This window comes from Dermochelys coriacea, chromosome 1 (genome assembly GCF_009764565.3).
Source record: "Dermochelys coriacea isolate rDerCor1 chromosome 1, rDerCor1.pri.v4, whole genome shotgun sequence".
NCBI lineage: Eukaryota > Metazoa > Chordata > Testudines > Dermochelyidae > Dermochelys > Dermochelys coriacea.
Window position 1 is genome coordinate 132,519,010 of NC_050068.2, and position 16,688 is coordinate 132,535,697.

The window sequence follows — 16,688 nt, forward strand, 5'->3', positions numbered from 1 at the left end:
ATCACTCCCATATGGTCAAAGCCCTGTGTATTCTGCAGCAGGCTGGTTTAACATTGGGCATCCAGGCTCACTGGAGTTTCCAGCACTCTGTGGCAACCTGGAAATTCTTCAGGTAGATAAAAAAACCTTCAGGTACATAAAAAAATGGAGGATTTTATTTGTTAAATATTAAAATGATTAAGCCAAATCAGTATGGGACCACCTGGTGGTATTTACACTGAAGTTGTATTAAGTTCATTTCATGTTGTCAGAAAACCAGCTCATGGCCCATTCTTTCCTGTACAGAAGTGGAGTAAACATAAGCACCACTATGCAGGGACAAATCAACAGTCCATCTAGCCCAGTATCCTGTCTTCAACAGTGGCCAATACCAGGCTTCAGGGGGAGTATACAGAACAGGGTAATTGGTGTGATCTACCCCATCTTCCCCTCCTGATTTCTGGCAGTGAGAGGTTTAGGGTCACTCTGCGGATAGTATTGCATCCCTGATCATCTTGACTAATAGCCCTTGATGGACCTATCTTCTATGAATGTATCTAGTTGTCTTTTGAACCCAGTTATACTTTTAGTCTTCACAACGTGCCCTGGCAATGAGTTCCACAGTTTAATTGTGCATTTTGTGAAAAAGTACTTCCTGTTCTTTGTATGAAACATATTGCCTGTTAATTTCATCAGCTGCTCCATGGCTTTTGTATTGTGGCAAAGGGAAAATAACACTTCTCCGTTCACTTTCTCCACACCATTCATGATTTTATAAACCTTTATCATATTCCTCTCCCCATTGTTGTCTCTTTTCTAAGCTGAACAGTCCTGGTCTTTTAGTCTTTCCTCAAATCAAAGAAAGGGGATATAGTAGTCCCCTGTGCTGCAACAGATAATGTCAGTAGCTCCATGATGGGGAGAGCAGCCTCCCTGGGTCCATCCCATCTCTCCTTTGCACATGGGGATGAGTGGAACCTTGGCTTTTCCCCTCCAAAGCACTGGCATGCTGGGGACTTACGCTGTGCCAGGTATAAGGTTGGCTCCAGCAACAGCACGGGGAAAACAGTAGACAGACTGTGACTCAGTGTGCTGCCAGCAGAGTAACACTATAGGAGAGAAGATAAGTAAGCCAGAACTACATAGAAACAAAGACAAAAATCCCTTTTTCAATGCAGTTAGAACGTGAACAATTCCAGTGAACTGGAACATTCAGTCACCCTATCCAAGTTCTCATTCTGGTGAAAGTACCAACAGGAAACCACCCGATGCTGCTCTTGGGGCAGTGCAACAATATGGCATCCCATTCACAGGGTTCATGGAAAAGCTATGACTCAACCCAAACTTTCAGTGTGTGGCAGAATTTTGTAATGAAAATGCAGAATGGCATTGTAGAAATTATCAGAAGGGGGAACCTAAGATTCTGGTAGAGGATAGTAATCATTATGTTTCAGAGTTAATCTTCCATTCAGATGAATGGGGCAGTTCACTGCTCTCAGACCTATTGTTCCAGGCTCTCTGCATACCCAGACAGAGAATGCTGCATTAGTTTACATTTCGTTGACATTTAAGACATTTGCTTTGCAAATGTAATGACTAGCAATGTCATTTTTTCCAAGAAAGCATAAATTCTGGAGCACAGTGCTCTAACAAGGGGTATATAGTGTGGCAACTGTGGAATTCAGGAGGTCTAGAATACAGTTTGTTTGTAGAAAGGATATGTATGCATATAGAAATTCAAGAATACTATCCTATCAATAATTGGTAGAGGCCATTTAAACTTGGTATCAGAAGACTGCACTACTAAACTATTAAACATGAGACCACAAAGAACTCTCATCCTACTTCACAGGAAGATAAACCCAATATGACAAGAACTCACTGAGGCAGAACACGTTCAACTGGACGGGTTGGCATTAACCACTTCGCTGCCCTGACATAATTCAGCCCCATTACACACAATGAAGCTTTAGAAGCCCTGGGAAGTACTTAGCTAGCCCTGTAAAAGAAGCCTGCACTCTTCCTGGCTGATGAAAGTCAGAGAAAAGCTGCTGTCTGCTTTCATCAACACCCTCTTCGTAGATGCCAAACTGCTAATCTCCCTGGGGGAAAAAGTGTAATAGTTGCATAACCTACACCAGATGTAGAAAACCCTCTTTGACCACTTCCCCATGTCCATTTTCCCATTCCTGGACAAAATCATGGAGGGCAGTAACAACTGACAGCATGTGACATCTGCCAGCATTCTTCACAATGGGGCTTCTGGCTGGGGTATCACAGCCATAGAGGTACTGGCTGGGGTAGCCAGCCATAGAGATACTGAAAGATGACTTCCACATGACAATGAATACAGGCCATATCTCCAGGCTCCTACTACTTGATCTTTCAGAACGGTTGACCACAGGTGTTGTTCGCCCAGTTACATGACATAGGTATACTATAGGGCATTACAATGGCTCTAGTCATTCTGCTGCAACAAGAGTCAGTGAGTGGTGATGGGTAACTGCATCTCTTCTCTGCCCTTACCTTCAGAATCTTGTCCTCCCTTCAATATCTGTGTGATATCGTTAGGAGTGGTGGTGAGATGCTACATGCTGATGATGCTTAGCTCTACACTGAAGGAGCCTGCTCCCTCAAAAGAATGTTGCAATGTTTACAGGGATTAGCACCTGGATGAAGAACAACTGGCTCAAACTAAGCCTGCGCAGGACAGCTGTGATCCTCGTTGGAGGAACAAAAGCTCTGAAGAACTAGCTGGGGGCTCTGCCCTCCCCTTCACTTCCATCAAAGGCATTCTCCCCCCCCCCCATCACTAAATTGGTACAAACAGACCGGTCTGACTCATCATTGAGATAGCCAGTGTAAGTGGCGAAAAGTGCTTTCTTTCATCACCAGCTTACTAAGGAATGCCACACCTCCTACACCGATCAGAGGATTCCAGCAGTCGAGCCATTTGTCACCTACAGACTGGCATACTGTAAAATGCTAGGTTCACTAGGACTGAAGGTGGAAGTAAAGCAGTGGCTCCAGCTTGTGCAGAAAGGTGGCAGTCTGCTTCCTTAATAGGACAAGCCACCATGAGCACATCAGCTCTGTGCTCGGAACTCATCACTGGCTCCCAGGTCATTTCTATAGCCAGTTCAAGGCCTTGGCCCTGCTTTTCACAGTCACCCATTGGTGACTAAGCTGGTGACTTAGCTAAGCTAAGTTGGTGACTGAATCTCCCTCCATGACCAGCCAAAACAATTGCACTCCTGGGGGCCAATGCAGCTGCCAAAGCACTGGATGAGCCACGAGAAAGCGGGAGATAAAACATTCTTAGTTAATGGGGCATGGTTTTGATCACCTTTAAAGCATGCTGCAAAACCTGCATCTTTATTAGTTTTCCTAGCATAACGAGAATGAGTTGATAGAGGAGGGAAGATAATAATGATAAAAACATATCTGTAGGTGTATACCAGAAAAGAGAGAACCAGAAGACCCTGTGAAGTCTATCTGGGGCCTTGTCATGTCGATTTAATTTTAACTGGGAACTGCTTGGATACCATACAGCTAGATGCTGTAGAAAATTCAAGATAATGCAAGCCTGGCCCTGCACAGGGACACAAGTAGAAGGGGAGGGGAGTGTCATGGGGGTCCACTCACTACAGGCGGCACCTCCTCCTGGCCATTCTGAAGATTAGCTCTGCCCAGGTCCAGGGCCCCCCTCTGCTGCTACTCTTTATCTCTCTCCCAGCCTCTGCAATTCCAGGTGCTCCTTCTTCACAGCTTTGCCCTCCAGCCAGGTCACAATACATGTTTCCACCTTCCAGGCTACCAAAGGCTTTCCTCACTTGCAGTCTCAGGCAGTCTTCCCCTTCTCTGCTCTATGTTGCCATTTCCCTAGTGGCTGGCAGGGGTTCAGCAGCCAAGATCTGCACTATTTTATGCCTTGCTGCTTTTCCCCTGAGCCTTCTCCTACCTTTCTGGCTCCCTCCCTGCTCTGGGTTTGCTAATCCAAACTCCCTCATCCTAGGTAGTAACTGTAGATTATACTCTCAAATTCCAAATACACCTCCCTTCACACAGGCAGTTACTATAGACTACTTCCTTACAGCCCACCTCTGCTGCCAACTTCCAGTCTTCATACACCAGCACAGCTCATCCCTCCTCATCTGGGTTCCCTTCTTATTCAGTTAGGGGATTAATTAAACCACCTGATTTCCCTCAGCTGTGGCCTGTCTGGTTAATTGGCCCTCTTCTTAGACTAGATTAACCTCTCCCCCCAGGGCAAGGGTGGGGTGGATACCCTATCACCAGGAGCAAGTGCAAAGAGCTTTTTCCTTGCTTTGTGTCCTTCATGTAGTAGATTAATATTTCTTAATATTGTTATCAGCAATCAAGAAGGATGGCTGCTGGTGCGCTGTTCTCATGGTGTAAAACTGAACCATATTCATTAGGAGTCATCATCTATGCCTTACATTGGATTGAGACTAGCCACATGTCTTTCAAAATGATGGACAAATTGGACCCCCTTAATAGCATCTGATCAGTAATATGCTATATGAATAGATGTAAATTGCTATATGTTCTGCCACCAGGCTTTTATTCACTCTTCCTTGTCATTCTTTATGTTCATGTGTAACTCATGGAATGCATCATATTTAATAGGCTTTTTTAAAAATATCCCAAACCCTGACTGTACAATGCAACCACTTAGATAATTATAATTAGATCCATTTTGCAGTAATGGTATTTCAATTTTAATTGTTTAGGCTGGCATACAGCTCACTGAACTTTAAGAACATGGATAATGATATGGAATTCCCTGTGGTCACTTGGTCAGCACTGAAGGAAAACCATCACTAACCTTTGTGGCTGAGGATCCTAAAGCACAGCTGTGGGTTTCTGTTACTGTGTTTTATAACAGCAGTAATCCAAGAATTTACTGCTGCCTTCTATGCTGGGACAAAAACGTGCTACTTTATAAAGCTATTAAACGCCTTGGATTTTTCCCATATAGGAGATCAAGCTTACAATGTTTCCAAAAGGTATCTAGCACTACTATCCATTATTTAACCCGTTGTGTAAAATCATATGGTTTGCTCATACAATTTATAATCCTGGAAGATACAATATCTGGTAAGCGTCTTTATTGCAATTCAATACCTTGCAGAAGTTATTGTCAAAGATGACATCACTCTGTCACCATGGCTTGTTAGTGAAGAATACCTGATGTATCTGCAGCAAAGGTTATTATGTTTCCCTTTCACAATGGAGGCTTTTAAGGACTAACAATGGACTATCGTTTTATAGCTGAGATTAAAGTTTAGACTATTACAAGGTGACAGAGGCACTCTTTTGTTGGTTAGATTACCTGACATTTTGAGCAAGAGAAAAATTATGAGATGCCTTTTTTCACCACCTGATTTAAAATGTCAAGTTTTAAAAATGTTTTTCTACTTCGATGCTTCCCCCAACCCCCACCCTTCAGGGGTGAGAGTTCATTTAGGAGAAATTCACAACGTTGTTGGGTTTTTTTTTAAAATTTAAAATAGTGAGTGCATGTGTCTGTGTGTAGTTGAAACTAGACAAATTCAAAATAGAATTAAGACACAATGGTTTAACAGTGTGGGTAGTTAGTCACTGGGATGGGTTACCTTTCAGTCAGTTGATGTTTTACATGAAGATTGGGTGTCCTTCTGAAAGATAAACTCGATCAACCGGGATTTAGCTGCAGAATTTACTGGGTGAAATTCTATGGCCTGTGTTATGCAGGAGATCAGAGTAGATGATCACATTTCTCATTTCTGCCCTCTAAATGGATATGTGTTTGTGCGTCTGTAATGGGTTTGGTTAAAGTACAATGCTTATGTTAGGTGTTTTTCTTTCCCCTTTCCTGTAGCTCAGCCTACTTCTCTGCAAAGGTACAGAGCAGAGTTTAGTTTTTTTCAGGACTTTGATATATTAGGGCTGTCAACTAATTGCAGTTAACTCACATGATAACTCTAAAAAATTAATCGTGTTTAATCGCACTTATAACAATAGAATACCAATTGAAATTTATTAAATATTTTTGGATATTTTTCTACATTTGCAGTATCAATTTCAATTACAACACAGAATACAAAGTACAAAGTGCTCACTTTATATTATTTTTTAGTACAAATATATGCACTGTGAAAATGATAAACAAAATAAATAGTATTTTTCAAGTCACCTCTTACAAGTACTGAAGTGCAATCTCTTTATCGTGAAAGTGTAACTTACAAATGTAGATTTTTTTTGGTGCACTCAAAATCAAAACTGTGTAAAACTTTAGAGTCTACAAGTCCATTCAGTCTTATTTTTTATTCTGCCAATCGCTAAGACAAACAAGTTTGTTTACATTGGTGGGAGATACTGCTGCTTGCTTCTTATTTACAATGTCACCTGAAAGTGAGAACAGACATTCGCATGGCACTTTTGTAGCTGGTGTTGCAAGGTATTTACATGCCAGATATCAGAGGTTGGCAAACTATGGCCCACAGGGCACATCCTGCCTGGCCCCTGAGCTTCTGATCCTGGAGGCTGTCCCCTGGCACCTCCCCTGCTGTTCCCCCTCCCCCTCAGCCATGTCGCCGCATGGTGCAACACTCTGGGAGGCAGGGCTGCAGAGCCCAGCCTGACCCGGTGCTCTGTGCTGCTCAGCATGGTTGCTTCTCCTGGTGCAGCCACGCTGCCAGCCACTAGTACTCCAGGCAGTGTGGTAAGGGGGCAGAGAGCAGGGGGGGAGGGTTGGCTAGAGGGCAGGGGAGTTCGGGGGGTGGTCAGGGGCATGGATGGGGTGGGGGTGGTCAGAGGGAGGGGAACGGGGGTTGAATGGGAGAATGGGTCCCGGGGGGGGGCAGTCAGGAAGGAGAGGAGGGGTTGGATGGGGCGGTGGGGGCAGGCGGTTTATCAGAGGACAGGGATTAGGGAGGTGGATGGGGCAGGGGTCCCGGGGGGCCGTCAGGAAGGAGGGGGGGTTGAATGGGGTAGTGGGGGGTAGTTAGGGGCAGGGGGTAGTTAGGGGTGAGGAGTCCGGGGGCGGTCAGGGAGAAGGGGTGGTTGGATGGGGCAGGGTTCCTGGGGGGGCAGTCAGGAAGGAGTGGGGGGTTGTATGGGGTAGCAGGGGGCAATTAGGGGGCAGGGGATCCGGGGCCGGTCAGGAGACCGAGAGCAAGGGGGGATGGATGTGGCAGGGGTCCCCAGGGGGCCATCAGGGAATGGGGGGGTTGGATGGGGCAGGAGTCCCAGGGGGACCTGCAGGGGGCGAGAAGTGGGGGTGTCAGATAGGGGATGGGGGCCAGGCCATGCCTGGCTGTCTGGGGAAGCACAGCCTCCCCTAACCGGCCCTCTATACAATTTCCGAAACCCGATTTGGCCCTCAGGCCAAAAAGTTTGCCCCCCCCGCAGATATGCTAAACGTTCATATGCCCCTTCATGCTTCGGCCACCATTCCAGAGGACATGCTTCCATGCTGGTGATGTTTGTTAAAAAAAACTAACATGTCAATTAAATTTGTACTCCTTGAGAGGAGAATTGTATGTCTCCTGCTCTGTTTTACACACAGTCTGTATATATTTCATGTTACAGCTGTCTTGGATGATGACACAGCACACATTCATTTTAAGAACACTTTCACAGCAGATTTGATAAAATGCAAAGATGGTACCGATGTGAGATTTCTAAAGATAGCTACATCACTCGACCCAAGGTTTAAGAATCTGAAGTGCCTTCCAAAATCTCAGAGGGATGAGGTGTGGAGCATGCTTTCAGAAGTCTTAAAAGAGCAACACTCCGATGCAGAAACTACACAACCTGAACCACCAAAAAAGAAAATCGATCTTCTGCTGGTGGCATCTGACTCAGATGATGAAAATGAACATGTGTCAGTCCGCTCTGCTTTGGATCAAGCAGAACCCATTATCAAGCAGAACCCATCATCAGCATGGATGCATGTCCTCTGGAATGGTGGTTGAAGCATGAAGGGACATATGAATCTTTAGCGCATCTGGCATGAAACACCAACTACAACAGTGCCATGTGAACGCCTGTTCTCACTTTCAGGTGACATTGTAAACAAGAAGCAGGCAGGATTATCTCCTGCAAATTGTAACCAAACTTGTTTGTCTGAATGATTGGCTGACCAAGAAGTAGGACTAAGCAGACTTGTAGGCTCTAGAGTTTTACGTTGTTTTATTTTTGAATGCAGGTTTTTTTGTACATATTTCTACATTTGTAAGTTCAACTTTCATGATAAAGAGATTGCACTACAGAACTTGTATAAGGTGAATTGAAAAATACAATGTTTTTGTTTTTTACGGTACAAATATTTGTAATAAAATAAATATAACATGAACATTATACACTTGGTATTCTGTGTTGTAACTGAAATTAATATATTTGAAAATGTAGTAAACATCCAAAAAATTTTAAAATAAATGGTATTCTATTGTTGTTTAACAGCAAAATTAATCACATGATTAATCACAATTCATTTTTTAATCACTTGACAGCCCTAATATATAGATATAGATATATATAATACAAATTAAATAGCTGAAAGAAATAAAATGACACAATCTCTCAAGGAAAAATATTTACTAAAAGTATATATATTCTCTTGGGGAAAATTCCCTGAAAGTGTTATCTTTAAAAAGTTGTTATTGACAGTATTTCATGAGTTCTAAGTAAACAGTTTACATATAATCCATGAAACAACTGCAAATATTGTCAATAACAACTTTTTAAAGATAACACTTTCAAGGAATTTTCCCTATGTTTTAATACCTATAACTAACACAAATTGAAATGCAACATATAATGATGTGTGCGCACATACAAATGCTCCCCTTGGACTCTTCTTAAGGAGGATTTCCCCTTTTCATCCTCTGTGGAATGGTGTCCAAACCCTCTATATGAAGTACCAGCACCTTAAAGTTGGGAAACAAATGATAATCCCATAGTCTCCTTCAAACTCCCCACGATTCTTTGCAACTTCAATCACAATTTGCACAGCCTGTTGCAAATTCTAATCTTCTTCTCCAGTGGGATGAAAAAGCCTGCAGTGTAAATCCAACAAACTGGCAAAGTCCCTGGAACACAATTCTACAGAAGGTTTCAGAGCAGCAGCCGTGTTAGTCTGTATCCGCAAAAAGAAAAGGAGTACTTGTGGCACCTTAGAGACTAACAAATTTATTTGAGCATAAGCTTTCGTAAGCTACAGCTCACTTCATCGGATGCATTCTACAGAAGATTTTCCTGGTCCTTGAGCTGCTGTTCCTCTGAGTTTCAATCTGGCTCCCACTTCTGTTTAAAAAACTCCTCCCCTATTCTTGAGTTCACATTGATTCCATGCTTAGAGAGTGATTCTGGGTGTGTTCTGCCAGGCTGCTTTTCCACAATGAAAATCATCCAAGTACAGTATCTTCAAATAGCAAATGAATACATTTAGTGCCTGTAACACCCAGTGATCTGGGCCACCCAGCATGGCCTCCCCCTTCCTGGCTCTGTCAAGTTTGCAGGCACACAGAGTCCCCAAAACAAAACCAAGAAACTATATCCCCTCTATTCGACACTGGTGAGGCCTCATCTGGAGTACTGTGTCCAGTTTTGGGCCCCACACTACAGGAAGGATGTGGATAAATTGGAAAGAGTACAACGAAGGGCAACGAAAATGATTAGGGGTCTAGAGCACATGACTTATGAGGAGAGGCTGAGGGAGCTGGGATTGTTTAGTCTGCAGAAGAGAAGAATGAGGGGGGATTTGATAGCTGCTTTCAACTACCTGAAAGGGGGTTTCAAAGAGGATGGCTCTAGACTGTTCTCAATGGTAGCAGATGACAGAACGAGGAGTAATGGTCTCAAGTTGCAATGGGGGAGGTTTAGATTGGATATTAGGAAAAACTTTTTCACTAAGAGGGTGGTGAAACACTGGAATGCGTTACCTAGGGAGGTGGTAGAATCTCCTTCCTTAGAGGTTTTTAAGGTCAGGCTTGACAAAGCCCTGGCTGGGATGATTTAACTGGGACTTGGTCCTGCTTTGAGCAGGGGGTTGGACTAGATGACCTTCTGGGGTCCCTTCCAACCCTGATATTCTATGATTCTATGATTCTATGATATTGTCTCCACAGTTTCTTCCCTTATTTACACCATTTAATGCTGCAATGTAAGAATGTGGGACACATATATATATACAGACACAAATTGTATAGTTAATTGCTTGACCACACTTTGGTTCATTATGAAATATACTCGAGACCAAAAAACAAATGTCAGTCAGGTTGATTGCTCCAAACCAATAATAACATAGTAGAGGAAAAAGGTTCTCTATGATACCAACCTCTGGGAAGCTGTCTCATGCAGTGATGTTACATTCCCCTTACACAGAAGGTGTGCTCCCAAAGCTAAACGTTTCAGCTGGTATTATTTATATGATGGTTTTACAAGTTACACATCTCTTTACATGTCCCTAAAACCCAACCCATCAGTTTGTCCCAGTTTACTAACTTCTTGTTCTGTTCCTTTCTTATCTGTGTTTTGGACCCTAGCATTCCAGGTACTGGTCCATGAAGGTACTTCCCTACCTTGTACTAAGACATACAGCTATGTAACTTGATTTTGACAAGTTTCCTTTCTGCTTATGCTAAATGCATACTGCAGGAAATGCAAAGTGTTACGAGATACTTCACATATGTGAGCAGGATTATATAAAAAGCATAGGCCAATCTGGCTATCTAACCGCTATTATATTAATATACTGCTCTCAGTATATCCTGATATATGTATGGTGTGGATAATATGTATTTGCACTGTGATATTTAGGTGCTAGCCCAGCATATATTAGTCAACACATGAAATAAGTTTGTGGTGACAAAATAGTAAAAGTCATTAAAAACAGTATAAATATATAACTACTCATGTATTTGATTTCACTCACTCCATATCTAGATCGGGTGTAGGCTGGTTTATATGTTTTTTCTTGAACCTTTTAAGTCACAAACCCTGGGACCAGTCTTGCAAACACTCTCTAGTACTTGGTATAGCACTTCCTACTGTGACTACTCTCACTGAAATCAAAGGGACTACTCAAGATAATAAGCACTCCCCTCAGTAACGTTTGCAAGCCGTCAGATATTCAGAAAAGAGAAGATAGCTTCTGTGATTTAAATAGCTCCTCACTTAAAATGATTAAAGGCTCTTAATATCCTCACTGCTTTTGAAAGCAATCGGTCAGAGCACATCTGGAATTCTGTGCAAGAATGGTGGCATTCCGCAAGGTTTCTGTTTCTAATCGTTTTACTATTAAGCTAAAATGACTCTTAAGATAAACACTGAATCAGTCTCAGATTTAAATATTTGCATTTTCCCCTTGCATTTTTCATTGAAAGTTTATTTGATTTTTTAAGCAAAATCTGAAAGCCAGATTATTACATGCAAGGTTTGCTTAAATCACTGATATATCTCTAAAAATGCATGAGGTTGACTTTAAGTAAAATACAAATCTGTGGCTCTTAAAGCAAAGTGTGATAGAAAAAGTTTCCTAACTTCCTACTTAAAAGGTGGCTGTGGTTCAAATACTATACTAAGGGCCAGATTATGACCCACGTATGCACATTGCTGAGCGGTTTCTCACTTGGAGTTTGAGCCTGCCCAAAAGTTAGGGCTACCATACGGATGGGCTCCCCAATGACGCTGATCCTTACTTGTGCTCTGTGTGGAGAGCAAGACACCCATGGCTGCCAGGTAGCAGTGAAGGTCCACGAACACCCAGCTCCATTGGAGTGTGCAGAGGGTAGAAGGAGCATGGTGCAAGACAGAGGAGGCACATGGTGCTGCATCTCCTCTGGTCATGCTATCCAGGAGGCAGTAGATGATTGTGGAAGATGTCCCCTTTCCCAAAATTATCCTGTACCTGCAGGATGCAAGAAACCAGGCTGCCTGCACAGACAGGGACCGGACCGCTGCAACATGAGCACCGCAGCCCTCAACACATGCAGTCCTTGCAAGGATGAGAGAGGTGACCCCCCCCAGCCCCACACGCTATTTTGAAGCACACACACTGCCTGTCCCCTGCTGCATGGGTGGGCTTTGGATTGCATGCTACTCTGGAGAAGTCTCAGCACACTCCTGCAGGGAACTGCATGCTGGGTGGCACCATGAGGAGTGACAGGATCGAGCCATTGATTGGCCCAACTCATTTCACTAGAACGGCTCGTGGGAGTTACTCACACTGCTGAGCAGTAAGGGGGTTGCAATCTGGTCCTAAAGGAATAGATCAGGGAGTACAGATAAACAGCAAAGGGGAATCTGTTTTTCTTATTATTTGTAGTCCATGTGTAACAAACGGGCAGTGGGAGTCTATTCTTTGCAAGTCGATAACATCTTAAATTCTTTTTTCTAGCCTCACTCTTTTAGTAAGCTAGAAACTGTCACTTGAACCAAACTATTGTCCTGATCCCCACAGGAAGAGAGTTTCATATGATTTTTCTTACTGGATTAGTCCATTGGTTTATCAAGTCTGGTGTAGACATGTCTGAGCTCCAATCCTGGATCGAAACCCCCTTTCTTTTCCACTAGCTCCACTTTTCAAAAAGTGGTCGAATTTCTAATGGAGATCTGGATCCAATATCTAATGCTTCAGAAGAAGGCAACCCAATGCTGTGGGAATGGCCTCTGCCCCACTGCAATTGCTTGGACAAATTTAAACTGGAGTCCTGATGGTGATTTAGCAGTGGAGAAGCTATGCCTATCTACAACCAGAAACTAAGGAATCATTGCAGGAAGAAGAGCTTTTTTCCAATGTACAAAACTATTTTTAAAAATTTTACTTATTCTGAACTTTACATATTTTCAAAATTACATCAGTGGCTTTAACTATGGCCAACTTACTTTTAAAATGGGGACTAAAGGTAAACTGGAACATCAAAGCTTAAATGCTATTTCTTAAACCTGCTGTCAAATGCTAAACAGAATAATTTTGATTTTTTTATCCTGTATTAAATTTAGCATTGCTAAGGATAGTAATACTATGTTTTGGTAAGAGAGCTTCTTAAAATATTAATTAATAACACTCATTTTAGAACTTAAATGACGATTCTTCTTAAATAAACTGGTAAGATTCTAGACTCATCCATTCAACATTGAAAGGGATTCATAGCTTTTCTTTACATGAACTTTTTTCTCTCCTTACTCTTTGAGCTAAAACAAAGTCAACTTCAGCAGTTGGCCCCAATTCATTAAAGCATCCATGTTACTTTAAGCATGAGTAGTTCCATCAACTTCAGTGGGGCTACCCCAAGCTTAAATATCTTGCTGAACTGGGACCATAATAACCCCCTAAGACTATATTGGTTCAACACTCACTCAGCGAGGGAAGAGTGCCAGATGCAAAATTTCCAGCACCCATACAAGTCTCGATCTGACCCCACACTGCTTATGAGACTGAATGGGCCCATAGCGCAAGGCAGTACGGCTGCAGGTACATAAGTATACAAATGGTTTCTCAGTGATAAAGAATGGCTGTTCGAGGCATGATTAACAACTTATCATGATATGCTGCAGCTCAGGGAAAAAAAGCACTAGCTTCATAAATCCTGTATTATATTTGGCTTAGCGATTTTATATACTTTTCATTATAAGTAATAAAAGGTGACTAAATAGGTGCGATTCCTCTGGCATGGGCTTGTTGAGTGGTTCTAAGGAAGTTTAGATAGAGTATCTGTGAGCCAAGGGCCCAGGAATGTGATAGAAAGCTATCCCTAAGCCAACTGTGAAATTAAACCTTTTCTTACTCTTGTGACTGGAATTTATGGCTCAGAGATAGTCCACTAACAATTTTGTTTTATAGAGGAGAAAAGCTCTTCTGAACTTTGCTTTGTTTGTCTCTCCCTCACCTCAAAACTCCTAACTTCCCCCTTGCCCACACACACAAATTCAGCCCTCTGTAACTCGATTAACAGCTGTGTTAGTCTGTATCACAAAAAGAAAAGGAGGACTTGTGGCACCTTAGAGACTAACAAATTTATTTGATCATAAGCTTTTGTGAGCTACAACTCACTTCATTGGATGCATGCAGTAGAAAATACAGTGGAGAGATTTTATATACAGAGAGAACATGAAACAATGGGTGTTACCATACACACTGTAATGAGAGTGATCAGGTAAGGTGAGCTATTACCAGCAGGGGGGAGAAACACCTTTTATAGTGATAATCAAGGTGGGCCATTTCCAGCAGTTGACAAGAACATGTGAGGAATAGTAGGGGGGGATAAACATGGGGAAATAGTTTTATTTTGTGTAATGACACATCCATTCCCAGTCTTTATTCAAGCCTAAGTTAATTGTGTCCAGTTTGCAAATTAATTCCAATTCAGCAGTCTCTCACTGGAGTCTGTTTTTGAAGTTTTTTTTGTTGAAAAATTGCCACTTTTAGATCTGTAATCGAGTGACCAAAGAGATTGAAGTGTTCTCCGCCTGGTTTTTGAATGTTATAATTCTTGGCATCTGATTTGTAATTCTTTTACGTTGAGACTGTCCATTTTGGCCAATGTACGTGGCAGAGGGGCATTGCTGGCACATGATGGCATATATCACACTGGTAGATGTGCAGGTGAACGAGCCTCTGATAGTGCGGCTGATGTGATTAGGCCCTATGATGGTGTCCCCTGAATAGATATATGGACACAGTTGGCAACGGGCTTTGTTGCAAGGATAGGTTCCTGGGTTAGTGGTTCTGTTGTGTGGTGTGTGATTGCTGGTGAGTATTTGCTTCAGGTTGGGGGGCTGTCTGTAAGCAACACTGGCCTGTCTCCCAAGATCTGTGAGAGTGATGGGTCATCCTTCAGGATAGGTTGTAGATCCTTGATGATGCGTTGGAGAGGTTTTAGTTGGGGGCTGAAGGTGATGGCTATCGGCGTTCTGTTATTTTCTTTGTTGGGCCTGACCGGTAGTAGGTAACTTCTGGGTACTCTTCTGGCTCTGTCAATCTGTTTCTTCACTTCAGCAGGTGGGTATTATAGTTGTAAGAATGCTTGATAGAGATCTTGTAGGTGTTTGTCTCTGTCTGAGGGGTTGGAGCAAATGTGGTTGTATCATAGAGCTTGGCTGAAGACAATGGATCGTTTGGTGTGGTCTGGATGGAAGTTGGAGGCATGTCGGTAAGCATAGTGGTCAGTAGGGTGGTGTTTATGTGACCATCGTTTATTAGCACCATAATGTCCAGGAAGTGGATCTCTTGTGTGGACTGGTCCAGGCTGAGGTTGATGGTGGGATGGAAATTGTTGAAATCATGGTGGAATATTAACTTTAATATACCTACATCCATTTACATCAGAAATGAAATTTCCCCCAGGACTCATTCAGAAGAGCAGCACTTCCCATGAAAACACATGGGGAAGAAAGTTTGGGGAGTAGCGGGGAAGTTCAGCAAAGGTCTCCAAATAGTTTCCCCAAAATCCACTGGGAGAGGGCAGGGTTTGAATCCCCTCCATGCTATGACCCTTGTTATTGTGGGACATAAGCAGAAGGCAAAGCCATCAATATGTAGGCCATGTGTGTCAATGCTGGCTCTGCAGCTTCACTCCCCCTCTGCCCAGACCAGTCATGGCTACTCCATAGATTATGAGATATGCTCTATAAGGGCCTCCATTGGCCTCCATTCAGATTCTCTGAACTTTGCCTCAGATGGGAATTCCTTAGTGCGGTGTTGCTCCATGAATAAAATAATAGAATTGGGAGCCAGAAAACCATCTTTTGGTCCACACCCTCTGCCTTTCAGTGCTGCTGAAGTGGCTTATTCTACCTTCCATGTGGATTAGGGGATACTCGTATGTGAAAGGCTCTAGCTGTGCATGAATCTCAGGGTCACAATCTGACCTGCTGTTTGACAGCAAAGATGCAGAGACTGACTGTCAAGTAGTAAAAAAAACACAACAAAACCAAACCCCAAACCAAGATGAATGGTGAAAAGTAAATTAGGTTTTCTCCATTTTAATAATTGAAGGGTCATTAGTGACACAGGTAAGGAGACTGGATTCCAAAATTCTTTACCATCTGCACTCTGCAACTGTTCTGGGTGCTGCATAATTTCCCATATTAAATGCTGAGCTCATACAATAGTGCATTTTTTAACTTAAAAAAAAAGGAATAAGTGAATATGTTTGTCCTTCTTCTAGTTTCACCCCTGTTCCAGTTCAGTGTCTTTTCACTGCCACTGTTACTAATAGTGCTGAGATGATGTCCTAGAACAGGACTGCTCTCAGCACTCTCATCCAATCACCTGCATCTACCCAAATTGAGATTCTCTGCCATCCTTAGATGTGATCCTGAATAGCACTGGGTGTATAATAGCTGATAATTCTGAAAAAATATTAATAAAAAAAAGAAATTGGGTTGCACTGGAAATAATTTTATTTTTAAATTTTCAGCTAATTGGGGGGGAATCATTTTGGGGCAAATTAAACATTTCAATTTGATTTCAAACATTTTTAAATGGTTTAAAAATAAAATTAAAGGCAACGTTGAAGTGAAAAGTTATTTGCAAACAAAACATTTCATTTCTTAAAACATCAAAACAAAATGTTTCACTGTTTCCAGAATTTATTTTTCCTTTTTTTCCATCTGAAACAAAATTGGCAAAACTGATGCAAATTCATGAAATGTTTTGGTATTGCTAAATCTGCATTTTTCATTGAAAAAATGTTTTT

General features: G+C 42.3%; 1 long non-coding RNA gene across 1 annotated transcript; it reads left to right on the plus strand.

The window, feature by feature from the left end:
* Positions 1-329: 329 nt before the first annotated feature.
* Positions 330-12,533, plus strand: LOC122457690. Its single transcript, XR_006277367.1, has 3 exons — positions 330-409; positions 2,466-2,471; positions 12,523-12,533. It is a non-coding gene; the product is annotated as an uncharacterized LOC122457690 (long non-coding RNA).
* Positions 12,534-16,688: the final 4,155 nt, after the last annotated feature.